General features: G+C 40.6%; 1 protein-coding gene across 14 annotated transcripts in view; it reads left to right on the top strand.

Annotated features, from left to right (window-relative positions):
* The window catches only part of Syne1 (spectrin repeat containing nuclear envelope protein 1), a 506,592-nt gene that overhangs the window by 68,114 nt on the left and 417,731 nt on the right, over window positions 1–20,747 (top strand). The gene's annotated exons all lie outside the window — the stretch shown is intronic.

Below are 20,747 nucleotides of genomic sequence, written 5' to 3'. Positions count from 1 at the left end.
TTCTTATGCTTGCCTCCCACCATCTGGTTATCTCTAGTGCTACCTGCCCTTGCTAAATCTGACTGGAGAGTGTTCTTCCTGTGATCCTGTTTGTGTCAGAACTCCTCAGAGTCAAGCAGTCTCTGTGATCCTGTGTTTCTGTCATCCTGTGATCCTGGGTCTGTTAGAGCGCCTGGGAGTGGAGCTTCCTCTGGATGTTGTGGGATTGGCTGCGGAGTTTGTGCCCAGGGTCTGTTCAGGACACCAGCCGGCCCCAACATTTGTCTCTTATATGAGTTTTTCCTAGCCAACACTTTCTATGCTTAAATAATTTAAAAACCTCTCTGTTATTGTTCTAATATATTTTAAAAGTATATATTTTTCATGCCAATTTTCATAGCAAATAATTTAATAGTAGATTTAATGTAGATTTAATATTGATTAGATGTTTGTAGAAAACTCAGGAAGTGGACTTAACAAATTAAGGGCAAACGCAGTCATACCCGTGTAAAGACCAATCAAACAAACAGAATTGCGATATTGGTCTCCAAAAACTCATGTGGCTTCTTCTCCTATGGCATAAAATTAAAATTGAGAACACATTTCTAAAGCAAGTATTCTGAGTGTTTTTATTCAACCCAAATGATTTATTTAAAGAAACAAACAAAATCTTTTAAAAATTATTGGTGTTTTGTTTTCTCTAGCTTTGTTAGGATTTAATTGACAAAACCACATGCTCCAAAGTGAATGGTGTAGAGGGTTGATGTTTGTACAAACTGTGAAATCATTGCATAATCGAATTAGCAATAAGAGCAGAACATGGAAAAAAACAAACAAACAAACAAACCCTAGTTGTGAATTATACAATGGATACTGTTTTTTTTTTTTTTGTCCTACCCTGAAAATGCCACTAAAGCATTTTTCATAAATTGATATGCACACAGCTCCTGCAGAAGAGCTGGCACAGGAGCTGTGCATTTGGTCTGGACGCAGGGGGTAAGGCTGAGGAACTGGGGACTGGAATGCCTGCACAGACGTGTTGCTATAGTGACCCTTGGAGGAGAGAGCTGCAAAGAGAGCTGGTGTTCCCTTAGTGAACACTGTGTTTGGTTTAGAAAGCAATTGAGTTGAGGCAACTTCTTAAAGTCCATAAAAATAGGTGGACTATGAGGAGAAGGATCTACAGGACTCCAGGTGTGATCAAAGGTACTGTCTGCTGCCATCGTTGGGATGTGTGTGGGTGCGTGTTTCCACCTCTAACGTGAGCCAGGGTCCCAAAGCTGTAAAGAGTGCTTGGAATAGACTTTAAAATAACTCAGAAAGTTTATGGTATTTTTTTTTATCTGAATTTTATTGTATCTGAATCTAAAATGAATAGAAGTGAATTAATTGTATTTTGGCTTTGGAAAACTTAAACCTATATATAATGAAAACCTAACTAGCAAAAAATGTCCATGATTCTACATTAGTATCTAAAACTTAAGGCATCAGTGCATGAAGGTTGGCCGTTTTGGTAGAGCTAAGGCTCTACCAAACTAAGTACCTTAAACTAGATAAAGATGCTATTGAAACCAGAGTCACAGGACAAGAATTGTCATTTTCTCTTCATAGATCTATTTTTCTTTTTATTTCTTATATAATGGCTTTAAAATTCTAACTCTTAAGTGTTTTACATATTTTATATGTCCATGTGAGTATAATGGAATCTATTTCATTATATCTTTATTTCTTCTGATTTTTTTATAATTTATTGAGTAACAATAGGCAAATAAATTGTATATATTTGATGTATACAACTTAATGTTTTGATCAACATACACACTGATTATCAATATCAACATAATTAATATATCATCACTTCACCAAGTTACTGCGTGTGTGCTGCAAATATGTAAAATCTACTCTTGCCAATTTAAAGCATCTAATATTAATTACTAACTGTGCTCACCATTTGTGCAGTAAATTGGCAGGTTTTATTCATCCTTTGGACACAGCAACATATCCCCATTTTCCTCAAACCCCAGTTTTGACAACCTATAGTCATCTCTCTGCTCCTTTTGAATCCATCTTCTACAGATTCAAAACATAAGTGAAATTATGGAGTCTTTGTCTTTTTGTATTTGACTTATTTCACTCACTACAATATGGCTCTCTCATAATGTCACAAATGACATTTTACCCTTTTATGAAACTGGAATAATATTGAATCTCTCTGTCTGTCTATTTATCTACTAGTTATCTATTCATATCTATTTGTAATATATCCATCATCTATCTAGATCTTTTATCTATCCATTTATTCCATGATGGACATTGAAATTGATTCCAAACTTGCATAACAGAAGCAATACTGCATGCATGAACATGGAGTGTAGATGCCATCTCTTTAACACACTGGCCTGAGGAGGTATCTTAGAGCTGAGGTTGCCCAATCGCATCAATCGCCATCCTTATGCTTTTTGCAAAGGGAGTAACATAAATATAAATACCATAACAACAAGTACAGTCAAGCCCCATAACAAAAAAACACAGCCAAGTTTCTTTGTTAAGAAATGGATATTTAGCTATTTACCCCTATTCTGCTGCTTCCTTCTCTCCCCTCCTGTCTGCACTGAAATCTGTCTTCTAGTCAACTCTCTTAAACTCATCCCCTATGCTCTGGTGCTTTTAAAAGTAGCTAGATTAAGACAGAGATTGATGGGTCTATAGAAAGCTAGAGGAAGTAAGTTGCAGGCAAAAATACATGTCCCCACTAAGTGGTCTTATGGGGCCTGAAAGGATCTCTCCGTGATTAACAGAGACCGTTGCTCTTGCAGAGGATCAGAATTCAATCCTCAGCACCTACATAGAGGGAGTGGCTTACAATTACCTGTAACTCTAGTTCTAGAATGTTCCCTCACCTCTGACCTCCATGCACACCCTCACTCATGTCCACAAACCTACATGCAGATAAACTCACATACATGTAAGTAAAAACAATAGAAGTTGGGTTGGAGGCTAGGGAGGGGGAGCTACACATCCTAGCACAAGGGAGACAGAAACAAGATAATCTTTATGAGTTGGAGGCCAGCTTGCTTTATGTAGCAAGTTTAGGTCCGCCGAGCTATACAGTGAGAACCTGTCTCAAAAAAACAATAACCAACATGAAAGGAGGAAAGAAAGAAAAAAAAAGAAAGAAGGAAAGAGAGCAAGCAAGCAAGCTGGCTGATTGGAGAGATGAGACAGCTCAGCACTTATTGCTCTCCTGAACCCATGTGTAGTCTCACAACTGTCAGTAATTCCAGCTCAAGGGGATCCAATATCTCTGACCTCAGCAGGTCACCTCCACTCACATGCGCATACCTACACACACACACACACACACACACACACACACACACACAAGCACATAACTTTTCTTAAAAATCTGTTTTTTCTATTTTTTGATTGAGATCCTGCCTACGTGTTGCTCCTTGGCAACTCCTCAGTTCTTATTTCCCTGGGCTCCTGGATGACCACACTTTGTCAAGCCAAGAGAGTGGCATCACCTGCACAGAAACATCAGCATGGATGGGTAGCAAAATGAAAGCCAGGAAGAAAGCAAAAGCAGATAGCAGCTGCTAGCATTTGGTGGTAGGAGACGTGAGAAGGGTGCACTTGCTGGCTCTCAGGGTGGAAAGGCACATCAGGCACGGCTGGTTAGGCTTGGGAAGTATATAGATTGGCAAGGAAAGACTCCAAGTAGTAAATAAAGGACTTAGTCTATTTGGACAGCTTGCTGTGTCTGCCAGCCTCCTGACAGGTGTGGGCCTCTCCTTTTTCTTGCACTACCCAGTATTGCGCACTCATTTGGATCCAAGACTCACAGAGAGGGCCTCAGGCACACTGTCCTCTTTGAAATAAGTGGAACGGGCAGCACCTCCTAATGATAAAAGCTTGGCTCTGGTGTCAAGGATACCTGGGGGCGGTGCTCTGAATGTAATGTCTCTAATGTAACATACAACACACCAGACCAGCTCTGCATTTCTCTTCTTTCTTTGGACTTAGTAACTTACACTGGAACTAACAAGCTGGTGCTCTGCGGTACAGACTGGGTGTGTCCTTCAGCTGGGAGTCACTCGCTCCCCATCTTGCCAAAGCTACCAGATTAGTCTGTCCTCCTTGGGAGTCACCGTCAGCCTTTGAGGAATCTAGCCCCTCCTAGGGACCAGCCCATATCATGCTGCTGATCAGTTGTAATGGCTCTGTTTCTTGCTTCTATTGAGAACATCACTGTAGACTACCCCAGCTTCTGGGATAAAATTGTGTCCCGGTTTGGCATCTCCCTCCATCCCAGTGCTGCTTCTCTCATACCCCTGAAATTGTACTTACTGAGAGCACATCCCGCAACACCCCCCGACAGTTTCCACAGATGCATGTGATTGTGAAGCGGCAGCAAAGGTGGATGTGTGGAATGGAAATGACACCATGGACTCCCATGGGAGCCAGCTTCCAAGAACATCTGGTTGCATTGTGTTTCCCGCTGATGGACCCAGAGCCAGCAATGCAATAGCCTGAGAATTAGGATGGAAACGTTAGAGAAGAAAAAACAAGGGGTCAAAATGTCACCGGGTGGGGCACTTTATAGGTCAGAAAGATGGTGGAATATATCTGGCCTAGCTAAGCAGCCAAATCTACCAGTCAGCTGATTTCTAGCCAAATCATTGCTAACATGGAAAAGAGGGACAGAGTGCTAGGAGGATTTCACTTGACCTATGCATTTACTTGCTGGGACACTATTCTGGACACCCCATCTCTAGGCTTAAAATAGTATCTACTCTGCCTATTGCTGGCACAAAATATTTTGAGAGCTACTCTTGTTGTCAATTTGTGCATGAGAATGGACTGAAGTGATTGGAGACCCAGGTGTGGGTGGTAGATAAATGTGCATGGCTTGTCATATGCGAGCAGAAGTGGCATAGGATCCTGGGAATCCTTTTTGACAGGGTCAGGATATCACTGAAATCCTGAAGCAGCTGGGAGCTACAGTGCCCTCTGGTGGCGCTACCTTGAGCAGGTTGATTGACCTTGACAGCCCCAGTATCTTAAAGTAAGGCAGCTAGGCAGGGGTTAGGAGGGCTGAGATGTCCTCACTATGCCTTTAAACATGTTCCCTTACTTAGAATCTAGTAGGAAAAGGCTTAGAGGTAAGGAGTGTCATTTCCTTCTAGCAACCCGCGGGCTTGCTAGATTCGGAGAGCCTGGTATGGATATGGCCTTGTGTAGTTGTTACAAATATTTAAATTGGATAACAGAAGTGATGAATATCTGCAATGTTACACCAGCCACATAGGCTCTCACTAGTTGACACAATCATATTAAAAATAATAAAAAAATAAAGTAAAATAAAATAAACATAAGTACATTACCAATAAGCTTACAAATAAGCCCGGCGTTGGGTCGGGACCCACTAGTCATAGCAGACGCTATTTGTCAGGGAAATCCCTGCGAGACGAAGTGGCCTAGGTTTCCTGGGAATCCAGATCTTCCCTATTGACAGAGTCAGGATGGCACCACAGTCCTGAAGCAGCTGGGAGCTACAGTGCCCTCTGGTGGCCATTGTATGACTGTCCAACAGGGGGAGTCCTGACTATACAAGCCTGGCTGGAATTGTTATTGAAATTTCCAACATCTCTCTTTAAGCCACTATTTGACTATATAATTTAATTTTACTCTTTTTGACTCTTAACTTTTTCACCTCACCTCATCCCCAGTTTGTGTTAAAACTGTAATTTATTTTGTATGTTAACCAGATGGGCACCATAAAATAAAACTCAAATTATATCAAGTTATTTTATTATTGTAAAATAATAACAGCATTAAGATGTGGACAGGTTAAAAAGAGTTTGTCACAAGATGAGAACAAGGAATAATATTAGCAATAATGTAAAATATAGAGTCTCAAAAGATGAAAATGTGGGGCTGCCATCTTGAACCTGATCAAGATAAAAGATTAAATTTAATGAAAAATAACAAAAGCCAAATATTAAACATACCCAGTAGAGAAAAGCTGTGTGGGACAATCCCATTTATTTTTAAAGCCTACACTGACTTTGAGGTACAGCGAGATCGAGCCACTACTTTCCCTGTCTTGACTACACACTGTATTCTGATTCTCAGATAGCTTCTCATATACTATTTACTTTGTGTGTTTGGGTGTATGTATGTATGGAGGCACTTATAGCACTGCACATGTGTAGAGGCCGTAGACCTCAAGGATTGGACTTGGCAGCAAGCATCTTTTACCCACTGAACCATCTCACTAGCCCGAATTGTAGCATGTTAGTATTTTAATGCTGATATAAGTGATAATATGAAGGTACGTCAGGAAACCTTCAATAGTTCATATCCTTTCACTGTGCTGGTTTATCTGAGAGCTTGCAACTGTAAAAACAGGGTTCCATAGTTGTGGCACCCTTCTTGCCAAATGAGACATTGTTCCTCTGCTTGCAAAAGACTTGGTTATTTTTTGTTTTTGTTTTTGTTTTGTTTTGCTTTGTTTTGTTTTTCATGTGACAAGATGGCCCATCTCTTTTGTGGCTCTGGTGCTAACTGGAAATTCACCAGATCAGATGGATGGATGTCTACATGGCAGTCTTGTTGAATTCAACAGGAAAAGCTTCAGCTGTTGGGGTAACATCCCCCACAGTTTCCATAGTAGCTTATCATGGAGCTGGCTGGGAGCTTCCTCCTCTACATTGTCCATAACCTCAGGACAGTCACTTTAAAAAATGAAAATAAAAAACCTGAAAGTGAATTTCATGTTGCTGTTAAGTTTTATTTTCTCACACAAAACTTGGAATTTTGATTTCTGTCTCAGATCTTAAATTTCAAAAACCCCAACCCATCCTTTCAGTTTGGCTAGCACAGGATGGGTTCAGGGAAATGTGACAGTTAAGGAAACTGAAGCATCAGTTTATGAGTCCAGTTTAAATTGACTCAGCACCTGAATACTGATCTCTCCATATACAATCTTCTCTAGCCTTCACTGCATTTTATAAATATCTGTATTTATAATTTTCTTTTTATCTATAGTATTTACCTAAAGATTCTTCTCTTAAAGTTCTTTTTTTTTTCTGACTGGTATATGATTTTTACACATTTAGGGAGCAATGTTTTTGGTGTATGTATACATTGGGCACTAGCTAATTTGGTGTAATTAGCATATACCTCACTTTAGACTTTTGCCATTTTCTTACATTCAAATGTACCATTGAGCTAACTTTAGAACATAATACATTATTATCAAGTCTGTTACCCTATAGTGCCATAGAACAGTGGAACTCATTCATACTATCTGTGACCTATGGACCTGCTAACCTCTGACCCCTTCTCCCCACTCCATTTCCTAGCCTGAGGTAAGCACCATTCTACTCCTTAGTTCTTTATATCCCATGTGAGCGAGCTCACATGGTGTTTTGTCTCTTATTTCATTCCATGGTAGTCCCTTCAGGTCCCCGGTGGCATCTCTGCTGCTTAACCTCCATTTTGCTTTAGTTTCCTTGTTTATATCTGTGTTCACAGCACCTGCTATGCTGTGCTCAGCAGTTGGCTTGTAGATCAAATGAGATCACATTCAGGAATGTGTCACTTCACCTGTCCTGTAGATACAAAGCATTATGATTGTGTCACTGTGTGGACATTTTTTTTTTCTTTACAAAAGATATAGCGCAGCAACTGTATCCATAAACAAAGGATATCCAAAGTATAAAATTATTGCTGAAACAACTTCAACTTGCTACTGTTATCAGACCTAAAGAGTATTAAAGGAGCTACCATCAGGGGCTGCCGCAGGAGATGCGGCTGTCTGCCTCTCCTTATGTGTTTTGGTTCTGTCTCTGTACTATGACTGTTTCCTCTGGGCAGACATCCCTACCACTGTTCTGTACACAGTCCTTTATGAAGACATGTATGCAAGCAGCCCTGTTGTCAATGCCAGAATTGTTAGGAGTTTAGAATTGTCACCTGGTACCCATGGCACTCATTAGGTATGGCCCTCAACTGGAGCTGTGGTACCCCTTGGCAATCAAAGATACTTCGACTTCTGAGAAAAGTATCCACATTAAAACAGATAAAAATAAAATTACAAGTAGTTTTGATTCAGGTTCTAGGTACTGTGCTTCCTCGAGAGCTGTCATATAAAATTTAAATTAGATTGGATAGAGTTGTGTAAGTTGTATATAACTACCACCAATGTTTTTAGGCTCACTGAATTTTGGCATTTTACAAACAACTTATTATAAGATCAATGATTTCTACCCAAAATAAGCAAATTTATTGTAGAAATAGCTCAATATGATAATTTGGAGATAAAATAAATTAAACTGAAAAACTTACACAGTGAGTCTCTGTCTCTAAGAAATATCCTAACAACAGCAGTCGGGATTCATGCTGGTCCATCCCCAGGTAGATGTGCAGGGCGTAGTTTAGATCATGGTTGTCAGCTGGGATGATTCTGACATCCAGTAGATGTTGTCAGTACTTGTAGACATCTCTAATTAGCAGGATGGAGTTGGGATGCTGTTGGCACCTAAAGGGCAAAGAGCAGGGATGCCATCAACATCTGGAACGGCAAAGACAACCTGCTGGAACAAGTCTATCTGGTTCATAATGTCACCAGTGCTGGTGCTAAGAAGCCTTGTCTTAGGACTCGGATGATTACATCCGCCTCACCCTGTGAGCATTGCATTTAAAGGGATGGGTACCACTACATCTCTCAATGTGATTTTAATACAACCAGGAGCTTTTGCTCTAGAAACCAGCTTTGCATGCTGAATAATTCCCAAAGTCTCAAGGAAGCCTGCCTTTACTGACATTTACTTGAAGGCATAGCAGCAGTAATCAGCGCCATGATGTCTTACAGATATGCTTTGATCTCTTTCCCCTCAAGGGCGCCGCTCTTTCCAAAAGTCTATTGATCTCTGCTCACTCTTTCTTCTGTCTGACTTTGCCACCAGCTTGTGCTGGTGCCAACGTGAATGTCCTGTTCCTTGGCATACTTTCCTTCATTATTAATTCACCAGAACACAAAAATCCCAAAGGATAAGCCCAAGCAAGTAAACAAGTAAACTTGGAATCTTTTCATCATGGAAAGAACACACATACACACACACACACACATACACACACAGACACACACAGACACAGACACACATACACATACACACATACACATACACACACAGACACACATACACACAGACACACACACACACACACATACACACACACACAGACACACACAGACACACACACGGACACACACACACAGACACATACACACAGACACACACACACATACACACAGACACACACACACACACATACACACACACACACACACATACACACACAGACACACACAGACACACACAGACACAGACACACACACACACACACATACACACACAGACACACACACACATACACTACACATGCATATTAATAAATAGGTCTATCACATAAGTAAAATATTTCAGTTAGTCTTCATTGTGTATAAAACTCTTTCATGCCAGGCAGTGGTGGCATACACCTTTAATCCCAGCACTTGGGAGGCAGAGGCAGGCGGATTTCTGAGTTCAAGGCCAGCCTGGTCTACAGAGTGAGTTCCAGGAGAGGTAGGGCTAGATAGAGAAACCCTAAAACTCCATCTCAAAAAAAAAAAAAAACTCTTTCACAACTCTATGGCTTAAACCAGTGACCAGCTGGGCTGGAGGCCAGCATCCAGGAGGCAGAGGCATGTAGGTCTTGGAGTTTGAGTCTGGTCTACATAGTGAGTTCTAAGCCAGTTGTGTAGGGCTACACAATGAGTCTCTGTCTAAAAATAAACATGTAAGTAAACAAATTAAAATAAAAAAAATCATGCACATCTGGTCCAGAGTGTACTTGGCTGGCTAATTTTAAGCCAATGTGGATAGACTTATAATGAATACTTATGTAATGCGACAAGAAGTGAGCTGGTTGCTTGGGAAACGACTCCAAAAGTCTTTCTTCCCATGAGGACCACGCACTCAAGTTTGTCAGGGTGTGGGAGAGAATGAATATCAGACGCCTAGGCCTGCTGGCTTCTCTGGGTTCCCATGAGGCTAAATTCACCTGCAGCATTTGCTGAACTCTAGCATCTAACATGACTCATCTGCCAGTTGGCTCTCACTATGAGATGTGACATTTAGGTCTCAGTGCTCTGCAATAGGATCCTTTCTTATACAGTAATTCTCCCGCAGAGATCTTGGACACTAATGTGGAATGGCTGATCTCCTAAAGCCTTGAGGAGTCAGAACATAAATTCATTTTTGCTGCCTTATTAATCCTACAAAGGCAACATGAGATCAACTTAAGGGAAGAAAAAATCAATTCTACCCGTTGATGGAAGAAAGTCCAAATTCACAAGATGTGGATGCATACAGGAGCCATGGATATTGTGGCTTAAAATTTAAACTCGATTTTTGAGTTACTATTATTTGGATTTTTTTACTTCATACAAAATACAAGTTTTTTTCTAAGATGATAAAAGTCTCAACCATCACTAGTTTTGGTATCAAGCTCTAACTTTTAGATTGTGCCATCTGAATCTGGTTCAGGTTCAGACAAGATTATGTGCCGATTCCTTCTCTTCCATAGACCTGGGAGCTAAAAAATAAATAAATAAATAAATAAAAAATAAGTCCACCAAGATGCATATGACCACTGTGACCCATGGGCAAAGACAGTTCTCATGTTCTTGCTTAGGAAGTGGCTCTTGGCTATGACTCATCTTCTTAGCCTTCATCCTGGCACAAAGTCATGAGTCTGATGTCTTCTGTTCCTTTGAACTGCCCTGTCTCTCCAATGTAAGTTGCTATGCTAAACATACACCTGCAATTCATTGTCTACCCTGCCCAAATGCAAAGTTTGGAAGGAACTTTGGGCACATGTGAGTCTGCTTGGGAGAATAGCTTGAAGATTCCCAGAAACTGGGTTGTCTGCTGAAGTCATGGCCAAGTCAGTGACCTAAAATCTTTTTAACTCTCTCTTTTGCTTTCCAGTATTGTTGAAATATTATTTGTGTGTGTGTGTGTGTGTGTGTGTGTGTGTGTGTGTGTGTGTGTGCATGTGTGTGTGTGTTATGGTGACTTGATAAAATTATATGTGAAATCATACCAAAATAAAAAAGAAATACATCCATGAGTAGATAAAGGGGATCTACCAGTGTGCTGGCTAGTTTTGTGACAACTTGACACAGGCTAGAGCCATTTGAGAGATGGGAATCTCATGTGAGAAGTAGAGCACTTTCTTAAGTAGTGATTGATGGGGGAGGGCTGACCCCTTGTGGGTGGTGCTTTCCCTGGATTGGTGATTCTAGATTCTAAAAGGAAAGAGACTGAGAAACAAGCCATGAGAAGCAAGACTGTAAGCAGCACCCCTCGATGGCCTCTGCATGAGCTCCAGACCCCGGATTTTTGCCTGAGTTCGTGTCTTCTTTGTTAATGAACTGTGATGTGTAAACATAAGCCAAATATTCCTTTTCCTACCCTTGTTACTTTGGTCATGGTGTTTCATCACAGCAATAGTAACCCTAACTAAGACAACAAGGGAACATTATTTTGACATGAAAATAAAGAAATCTCATATTTGCTATAACGATTATCCTAAAGGACAGTACATCAAATAAACTGAGCCAGGCACAGAAAGTAAGAACCTGTGTGGTCTCATTTATGAGGATTTTAGACCATAAGTTATTAGCCATGAGACCTATAGACACATCCTTGCTTTGTCATACCTGAAGCTCTTTCTTTGCTCATTCTTTTCCCAGAAAGATTAAGAATAATTAACCATCATATTTCACAACCCACTATAGCTTGGGCCTTCTTTGTTTCTAGCCTGTGCTTACAAACAAATCAGTTCCTTCTTATGTCTGTCTCTCATTCTTCTAGTGTTTTGTAAAATAAAGCCAGAAGAAGCCACTTGACATTTCCAGACTTCTTTAGGAAACTGTAGCTAGACAAACCAATTAGAGACACTATGAGTAACAGAACATACACACAAAGCACTTCTTTCTTCAGCAGAACCCCATCTTGTCCTGCCAGCTCCCTCCCCTCATCTGGTCCCAAGGCCAATGCCATATGCTTTAGAATTTTGTCACAGTCACTCTATACACTCTTCACAGCAGTTTCCACTTCAGTTAGTGCCATCACCCAACTCCAGAATCTTAGAGAAGCAATCATTTATGGTTCCTGAGATTTGGCTGTGTCTTCTGCCCTATGTGCCTGTATTCAGTCATATGGCTCCTGTCAGCTGTGAAATGGCTAGTAGGTACAAGAGAGCCCACACACCTATCTAACAGTTGTAGTGGGACATCACTTGAATGCCTTCATTCTTTAAGTTAATTCCTATTTGGTGTCCTCTAGACACGTGCTCATGTGTGCTTGCCTGAGGGTAGAGTTCTAAGAGAGCTGCAGTGGAAGTTGAAGGGCTCTCAAAGCTCAGTCTCAGCAATCACACTGAATCACTGCAGCCATCCTGTTCTTAAAACATACACTTATTTACTTATTTATTCATTCACTTAGTGTGGGTGTGGGTGTGGGTGTATGAGAGGTAGGTAGGTAGGTAGATAGATAGATAGATAGATAGATAGATAGATAGATAGCAAGAAAGAAAGAAAGAAAGAAAGAAAGAAAGGAAGGAAGGAAAGAAGAAAGAAAGAAAGAAAGAAAGAAAGAAAGAAAGAAAGAAAGAAAGAAAGAAAGAAAGAAAGAAAGAAACTGTGGCCATAGGTTCTTTTCTTCCACCGTGTGGGTTCCAGGAATTGAGCTTAGGCCACCAGGCCTGGTATCAAAGGCCTTCACCTGCTGAACTATCTCACTGTCTCATCACACTATTGGTGAATGCAAGCATCATGACCAACTCATCTCTAAGATGTCTGGAAATAAAACCTACCTCCTTAAAGTATCCGCAACAGTAAAGCCACCTCGACAGTGTGTGTGTTGAATGTGATAGAAACAATGTATTCATATATTTGCAATTTTCTACAGCCTCGTCCTGGGAATGTTTGTCTTTTCTTCCCAGTTATGTCTTCAATTAAAAAACATTGATTAATTGCAAGCAGTTGTAAGTTATCTATTTTACTCTAGTATATCTGAGACCCTTCCCTTAAATATCAAAGTGGTGAATTTAATAAGTATAGGCCCTTAATTGAGACAATATAATTCTGACCTGGGAAGAAATCCCTTGCCTTGTGTCTTAGTTACTGTTATATTGCTGTGGAGAGACACCATGACCCACAAGGCTTATACAATGAAGCATTTGACTGGGGGGCAGGGTTCCTTACAGCTTCAGAGGGTTAGTCTGGAACCAATGTGGAGCATGAGAGTAGGCAGGCAGGCTGATATGGCATGGAACAGTGGCTGAGAGCTTACATCTGGATCTTCAGGCAGGAAGCAGAGCGAGTGTGAGACAGGGACTGGCATTGGCTTTGGAAACCTCAAAGCCCGCCCCTATGACACACCTCCTCCAAAAAGGTCATGTGACCTAATCCAGAGGTTCTCAACCTATGGGTCATGACCCATTTGGGGTTCAAATATTGGATATTCTGCATAGCAGATATTTACATTCTGATTCATAGCAGTAGCAAAATTACAGTTATGAGGTAGCAACAAATAGTTTTATGTTTGGTGTCACCACAAAATGAAGAACTATGTAAAAGGGTCACAACTTAGGAAGGTTGAGAACCACTGTCCTATCCTCCCTTAACAGTCACTGACTTGTGAAAGCAAGCATTCAAATGTGTGAATCTCCTGAGGTCAGTTGCATTTTAACCACTATACCTTGGATGGTCCAGTGGTGGCTGTGACCATCACCTCAACATCTGATGATTTTGTTGCTGTTTTTTCTCCTCCATTGTAGCTGCATTTTTTGTTGTTGTTGTAATGAGAAATTCAGGCCAGGTGATGGTGGCATACACCTTTAATCCCAGCACTTGGGAGGCAGAGGTAGGCGGATTTCTGAGTTCGAGGCCAGCCTGGTCTACAGAGTGAGTTCCAGGACAGCCAAGGCTACACAGAGAAACCCTGTCTCAGAAAAAAAAAAAAAAAGAAATTTAATCTACATATTTTGATTTAAAAATAATTTACTCTAAGGTTTTCACCACAACAACTCCATCATCATGAAAAATGATGCAAGAGTTGATGAGGTGGCTCATCAGGTAAAGGTCTTGCTGCCAAGCCTGGCAATCTGAGTTCTATTCCTAGAACCTACGTGGTAAAAGATAAGAAGCAATAATTTCAAGTGCTCTGATTCCCATACAGGCACTGTGGTGTACATGCACATAAGGACATATACAATAAATCAATATAGATTTTAAATGAGGCCAAGCATTAATTAGATATGGTAGGAATAACATTCCTTAATTTTTAAAAGGATAGTGTGTATGTGTGTGTTTAGATATAAGTGTGTGCATATGAATGCATGAACATGATGGGGTAGGGTGCATACTGTCTATACATGGGGGCAGAACAGAATACCTGTTCACTATATTGGTTCTGAGACAAAACTCCAGCCTTCATGACTGCGTATCAAGCATTGACTGTTGAGCTACTTCTTGACCCACAATATATCTTCAAATATGTCATTTTTTTCTAAATCAGCATCTCTATTTTCAGGTAAATGAAATGCCTAAGTGTGTTATATAAGTGTCTTTGTATTAAAGATGCTTGCAGGGCATAATGACAGCTGCCAGATGTAAATGCTATGAATCCTTATCTAAGGCAAAGCCCTTTGAATGCACCAATATTTGATCTTTCAAATATTTTTTAATATCCTTAATATGGTATTCTTTTTATGAGGGATGGCAACTTCAACCCAAAATATGTCTGTCTACTTATGTAATGCTTTTTCTTTTTGGTGCTCTCAATATTAACTATTACAGCGATTAAAGCTAGATCCACTTAGAAATTTACTCTTTGGCTTCTTATAATTTTTATGATTCTGATAAACTTTGTGATGCCAACTATGCTTATGCACATATAAGTTCTCTATGACTCAGAAATATGTTTTTAAAGAGTTTGTTCAACATGTTATAATTATAATAAACATGTAAACATTATAAAATATACACTTATGATATAACAGCTATCTATACATTCCTTTATGCTCCCTGAGAGCCTGCTGGAAGTTCCCGTGCTTCATCTGTCTGTCCCACTGCACTGCTAGTTTGTCCTGAGGGGGAGCAAAACATTTCTTTGCAAGTCTGTCTGTTGTTTTGTTTCTTTGGTGATGGGGGCAATAGAGGTAAAGATGGAACCCAGGGCATGTTGAGTAAGCCTGAGCTATATCCCCAGCTCATTCGTTTATTTTTCTCTTTTGGATCACACAATGTTGAATTAGTCAAACTTACCTTTAATAATGGGGATAGTAAGTGAAAATGGAAAGAAATTATTTACAGAATATAGAGGAGCAAAGATCCAATGATGATCTCCAAGCGGCAGGCAGAATGATGGGGGAGATGTCTGATAGGAGAGCCATCTGCTTCACTGGAAGGAATTAAGATCCATGCATGATAGAGGACATGTAGCTCTTGTCTTCCTCAGTTTGCATCCCTTAATATCAGAGTTTCCAAACCCATTTGTTTCCCTATAAATTGGTTGTACGTTTCTTCATAGCTGAGTGATGTTTCATTGTGTATATGCAAATGTGGATGCTAGCTTCTGATGTGTATATATCCATGTATAAGTGGGAGTAAAGTCTAAACATCTAGAAGGGAGACTGAGAGAGGGTAATACTGAATGAGGAGGACTGGAGGGTTCAAAGGACATGTGGGACATGAAACAGAACAAGAGTTTGTGGTGAGGGAGGCCACCAGGGGGAAAGAGGAGTAGGGTGTGGTCAGTGGAGAAGAACAAAATACTCTGTTCCAAAATGGTATCTAACATGTTAAGCATTAGTTTCAAATACACAAAAATACTATGATAAAGAAACAAGGGCTAATGCTAAAAAGAAAAAAAAATAAGGAAGTAAACGGAAGTAGGAGTTGAATTTAGTTATGGGATAAAGTTCGCTGTGTTGAGAATACACAGATGCTGAGCACATCATGCAGAAGGCATCTGGGTGAGGTGGCAGGCCTGCATAGTGACCCTGGAGGCCACATCATGTAGTTCTGAAGTGTTAAAAACAGAACAGTGCCACCCACAGTATCCTACTAAACGCATTTAAGCAGTGCACGCAGGGACCTTGCCAACTGTGTCACAGGTTGTTAGTCTGACTCCTTGTCAAGAGCAATATAGAAACAGCCTACAATCAGGTTTCGGACAGGTTTGAGTTTCTCTGCAGGGCTGTATTTCTTCTGCAACTTAAACCTTTTAGGCTGTTACTAGGAGATTTAATAACCGAGTCTGGAGGTGACTATATTCTATTTCGTTTTTATGTTTAAAACTGAGAATTTGATGAAAGGGAAAGATTTAGATGTTTTTTTTTTCTTTTAGGGAAATAGAAATAAAATTAGAAATTATTTACTTAGAATTCTGCAGGTTGTGTTTGATACACATAATTGTGGATTTTGGGGATTCAGGATGTCTGTCTTTGTGTGCACAAGGTAAAAGGGAGCTTACAGATAGTTTGGTAGTTGGGTATTTACCAGGATCAAAAAAAAAAAAAACCTTTGCCAAAAACATCTGTGCCTTAGATTCTCAAACCTAGTGATTTAACATCCTATGAGATTGATACAACCCAGGATTGCAGCTCTTGTGGGCATCTCTCAGTTTATGATGTTCTACATGAGCATATTATGCTTACTTTGGAACATCATTTTAAAGCTATGCCATCATGGTTTATAAAATGCTACACACCCTCAGCTAAATGAAAAATGTCACAGATGTTCTAAGTATATAGTCACAGATGTAGAATAGTAGCTTTTATATGCTATGGAGCTCTGAATTCTACCAAACTGACATGTTAAGGTGACTTTGCTGTAACATATTTGTTTGTAGAGTCCAAACATTAGAGGTCAGACTAAAAGCTATTCAACCATGAATTTATCTTTCAGGTAACATTAGGTAAAATTAATAGTTTAGTTTTTCTATTATCCTTGAGTAGCTGTATGAGGTTGCAGGACCTGACTTCTCTGGAGTCTAAAACATGACTCTGCCATGGGGTGCCTTGGATAAAAATCCTACACACCATGTGCTTCAGCTTTCTTCTCTGTAAACTAAGAGTTACAATGATTTTTGGTTACATGTTGGCTGGCTATAAGAACTGAGTGGGGGGTGGGGAATGACTCAGAGTCTTGGGTACAAGCAGCGGGACTTGAGTTCTAATCCCCAGCACCCATGTAAAATCCAGGTCTGGTCTGGTGCCCCTGTAAGCCAGTATTGGGAATCAGAGACAGTGGCATTCAAGGAGTTTGCTGGCCAGCCAGGCTAGCCAAAATGGTGAACTTCATGTTTACCATTGTGAACCTTGTCTGAGTGACCTTATGTCAGAAAATAAGACAGAGACTGAAGGGGAAGGACATGTGACATCATTCTTTAACTTTAGAATGCACACATGGATATATATTCTCCATATGCACACAAACCACATATATATATATCAAGCATATACATTCAATAAGTGAATTCATTCATCATATATTATATATAACAATTATATATGATAAATCATATAAATATATATCGATGTCTGATACATAGGGATTTTGCCTACTGCAATAATGGTTATATAATGAACTTCAAAGTTAAAACAAAAACCATTTTGAAAATACATTAACTATAGTGACTCTCTGTAAATGTTATAGATACATCAAAAGTTTCTCTGTGTTAAGAGGTTTTATTATTAATTTCCATATTTTCTTGCTCATTTCTTCCAGATTCATTTCTTCCAACATTTGATAATGTTTAGGTTCTAGTGCACAACCCGCCATTTTGAGATGTTCTGAGATGAAACCAAAGATGGTCAGATGCAGAGATGTCACTTTGAGCATTAGCCTTCAAGCAGGGGATGGCAGTGGTGGGGGTTGAGATTGTGTCTGTCCATTGGTGTTCTGCCATACAATGCCTAGCATAGTGGTTTATAAAGCTGGCACCGGGCATTAGGCAGTTAGCTGAGCGACTCTTTCTTTCTAGAGGATTATGATGCGACCTCTCTTATGCCAAGGGGCCGTCCCAGTTGGGGTCCCTCAACCCCAGGGAGAATCAGGATTCAGGTACTCAGGTGTGCAAGGAGTCAGCAAGTGACAAACAGACACAGACACAAGAGAGTGCTGAATCTGAGTGTAATTTCTCAAGGTAAGCATCAGACTTTTATAGTCATTACAGAAGAAACAAGGAAGTTAGATAATATACCAGTCAAGGTACATTGAGGTCATCTGATACATAATGATTCTTTAAACAAAACAGAAAAATTTATACATGAAAATAGGTAGGAGCCAGGTAGTGGTTACAACTGAGATAAAGTCAGCCTTATCTAAGGTCAGCTTATTCTTAGAAGCCAGGTGCAAAGACTTCGCACCCTAGCCATAGTTCCAATTCTAGTCTATTGTATAACCCTCCACCAGCCAGCCCTTTGTAACAACCTAACTATGCTATTATTCTTCTGGGCTAGCAGATGTATGCACCAGGGTCCCGTTCTTGCTAACCTTTCCATGAATAATACAATACTCTAGCTCCTTCTTAAGCCACAACCCATCTTCTTCCTAGACCATTGTGAATTCCTGTCTATGGGAGTGACTCAGCTGTTATTCTAAGTATTTGTGGGAAACCTCCATTTACCAGAGTAGCCCACCAACTTTCTCGAATAAGTAGTGTAGTCTGCCATACATGACTATAATGAGAATTCTAAGTTTACTTTGTTGAACTTTCCCTGGGATTATTAACTCTTATCCAGGAAACTGCAATGCCTGATTTCTTTCACTATCTCTCTTTCAACACTGGAGGCAATTTGTTTGAATAAGTAACATTCTTTACGAAATTCCAAGCCCAGGGTCAGCTCAGCATTGACTAGGATGTTGGAACACTGGTGGAGGCCAGGAAACAACGTCCAATCTAACTTGGCTATTTGTCAAATAATTCCTTGGGGGCACCTCTATGCCTATAATAGAACAATACTGAAAGAAAGCATGCAAGACCCTCCCTCGACTATCGCAAAGACAAATCTGGACCACATCCATGTTAGGGGACACCAAGGACATCCAGGAGACCAGTTTCCTTGAAACTTTTTGCCTCAGGACTGCAGCCAAGCTTTTGGACATGTCACACAAACTCCACAGAAATGGGTGTGGCACTCTTAGAGGGTCGTCATCTCTAAACCTTTAGTGCCTTCCTTGGCACTGGTCTTTGCCTCCTATATTAGTTTTTCTTTGCATAACAAATCACCACACACTTGGCAATGGGAAACCATATGCATTTATGTCTCCACATTCCTGTGGGTCAGGAGTCTGTGAAAAGCTCACCGGCATTGGCTCCAGGTCACCCAGGCTACAGGATGTCTGCTAGGAGTTATTCTCATCCAAAGACCCTTCAAGGAAGGATCCACTTTAAACCTTGTTTCCCTCCTGAGCCCTATTTGTTTCCTATGTCTGTAAGCCTAGGGGCTCAGATTCTCACAGGTTGAGAGCTCCATTTTTAAAGGGGGGTTCAGTTCCTTGCTATCACCCTACTCTACAGAGAGTTCATAGTGTGTCTGTGGGTCTCCAAAGCCTACAGGAACACCCCACACTCCAGCCAGCAACTTAAAGTAACATCATAAGGTTGGTATGCCACCACTCTATCACACTTTGTGAGCTAGATACAAGTCACAGGCTCTTCTCACATTCAAGTGTGAGTGGCAGGGGGCGGGAGGGAGGCAGAGAGTCCTGCATGCAGCTCTATCTGAATGTTTTCCTGGTGACTTGCTCCTTGTGTCTGTCCTTCTTGCCCATCTCCACCTCTATCTCCCACCACTTTATTCATCCATGCCTTCCCATCCTTTTCCTCCTCTCCTTGCTTTGACTGTATCCTATAGCAGAGAATTTGCTGCTTAGTTGATCTCAATGAATTTTACTTCTAACAGATTTGTTGAGGGTAACTCATTTGTAAACTTTTCATGAGTGAATGAGGGTGAATTTAGGGCTAGCCAACACACATATAAGGCATTTGCTAGTAAATTTTAAAAATATTTTAGTGGTGATTTGAGAATTTCATACAATGTACTTTATATACACCTCTTTCATGTCTTCTCAGATTTGCTCCACCTCCCTAGTAGTGTTCAGATTCTCTTAGGGAAGGGCTGCCCTAGAGCAAGGCCAACCTAGTAGAGAATTTACCCTTAAAAACAGACTCTTGCCCTGCATCTGTCAAACGTCAGTAGCTCTTTAGCTAAGGCATGGGACTTCATGCCCCCCCCCCCCCCCCCCCCCCCCCCCCCCGACTTCTACTTCATGCTGGAATTTTCTCTGGATTGAGCTTTCTAATAACTTCTAAATGATGTGTGTTGTGAATAGCTCTGGGGCTATTTGTAATTCGATACTAATTCCCTTCTCCTAGGAGGGGCTACAAACAAGGAATGAGTCAGCACTCAGGTGATTTCCTGTAAACCTTCCCACCTTAATTTGTAAAATAAAGGCAACAGCTGTTGATTGGGCAGATGAAGGGAAGGTAGAGCTAAAAGCTGGGAGAGAAAAGGAGGGGGGAGAGAGAGAGGGACAGAGAGGGACACAGAGAGAGGGACAGAGAGGGAGACAGAGAGAGAGAGAGGGAGACAGAGAGAGAGAGAGAGGGGGAGAGAGAGGGTGAGAGAGAGAGAGA

Source organism: Mastomys coucha, unplaced genomic scaffold (genome assembly GCF_008632895.1).
Source record: "Mastomys coucha isolate ucsf_1 unplaced genomic scaffold, UCSF_Mcou_1 pScaffold5, whole genome shotgun sequence".
Taxonomy (NCBI): Eukaryota; Metazoa; Chordata; class Mammalia; order Rodentia; family Muridae; genus Mastomys; species Mastomys coucha.
The sequence above is the reverse complement of the archived record's forward strand: the minus strand, read 5'-3'. Positions and strand labels throughout refer to the sequence as shown.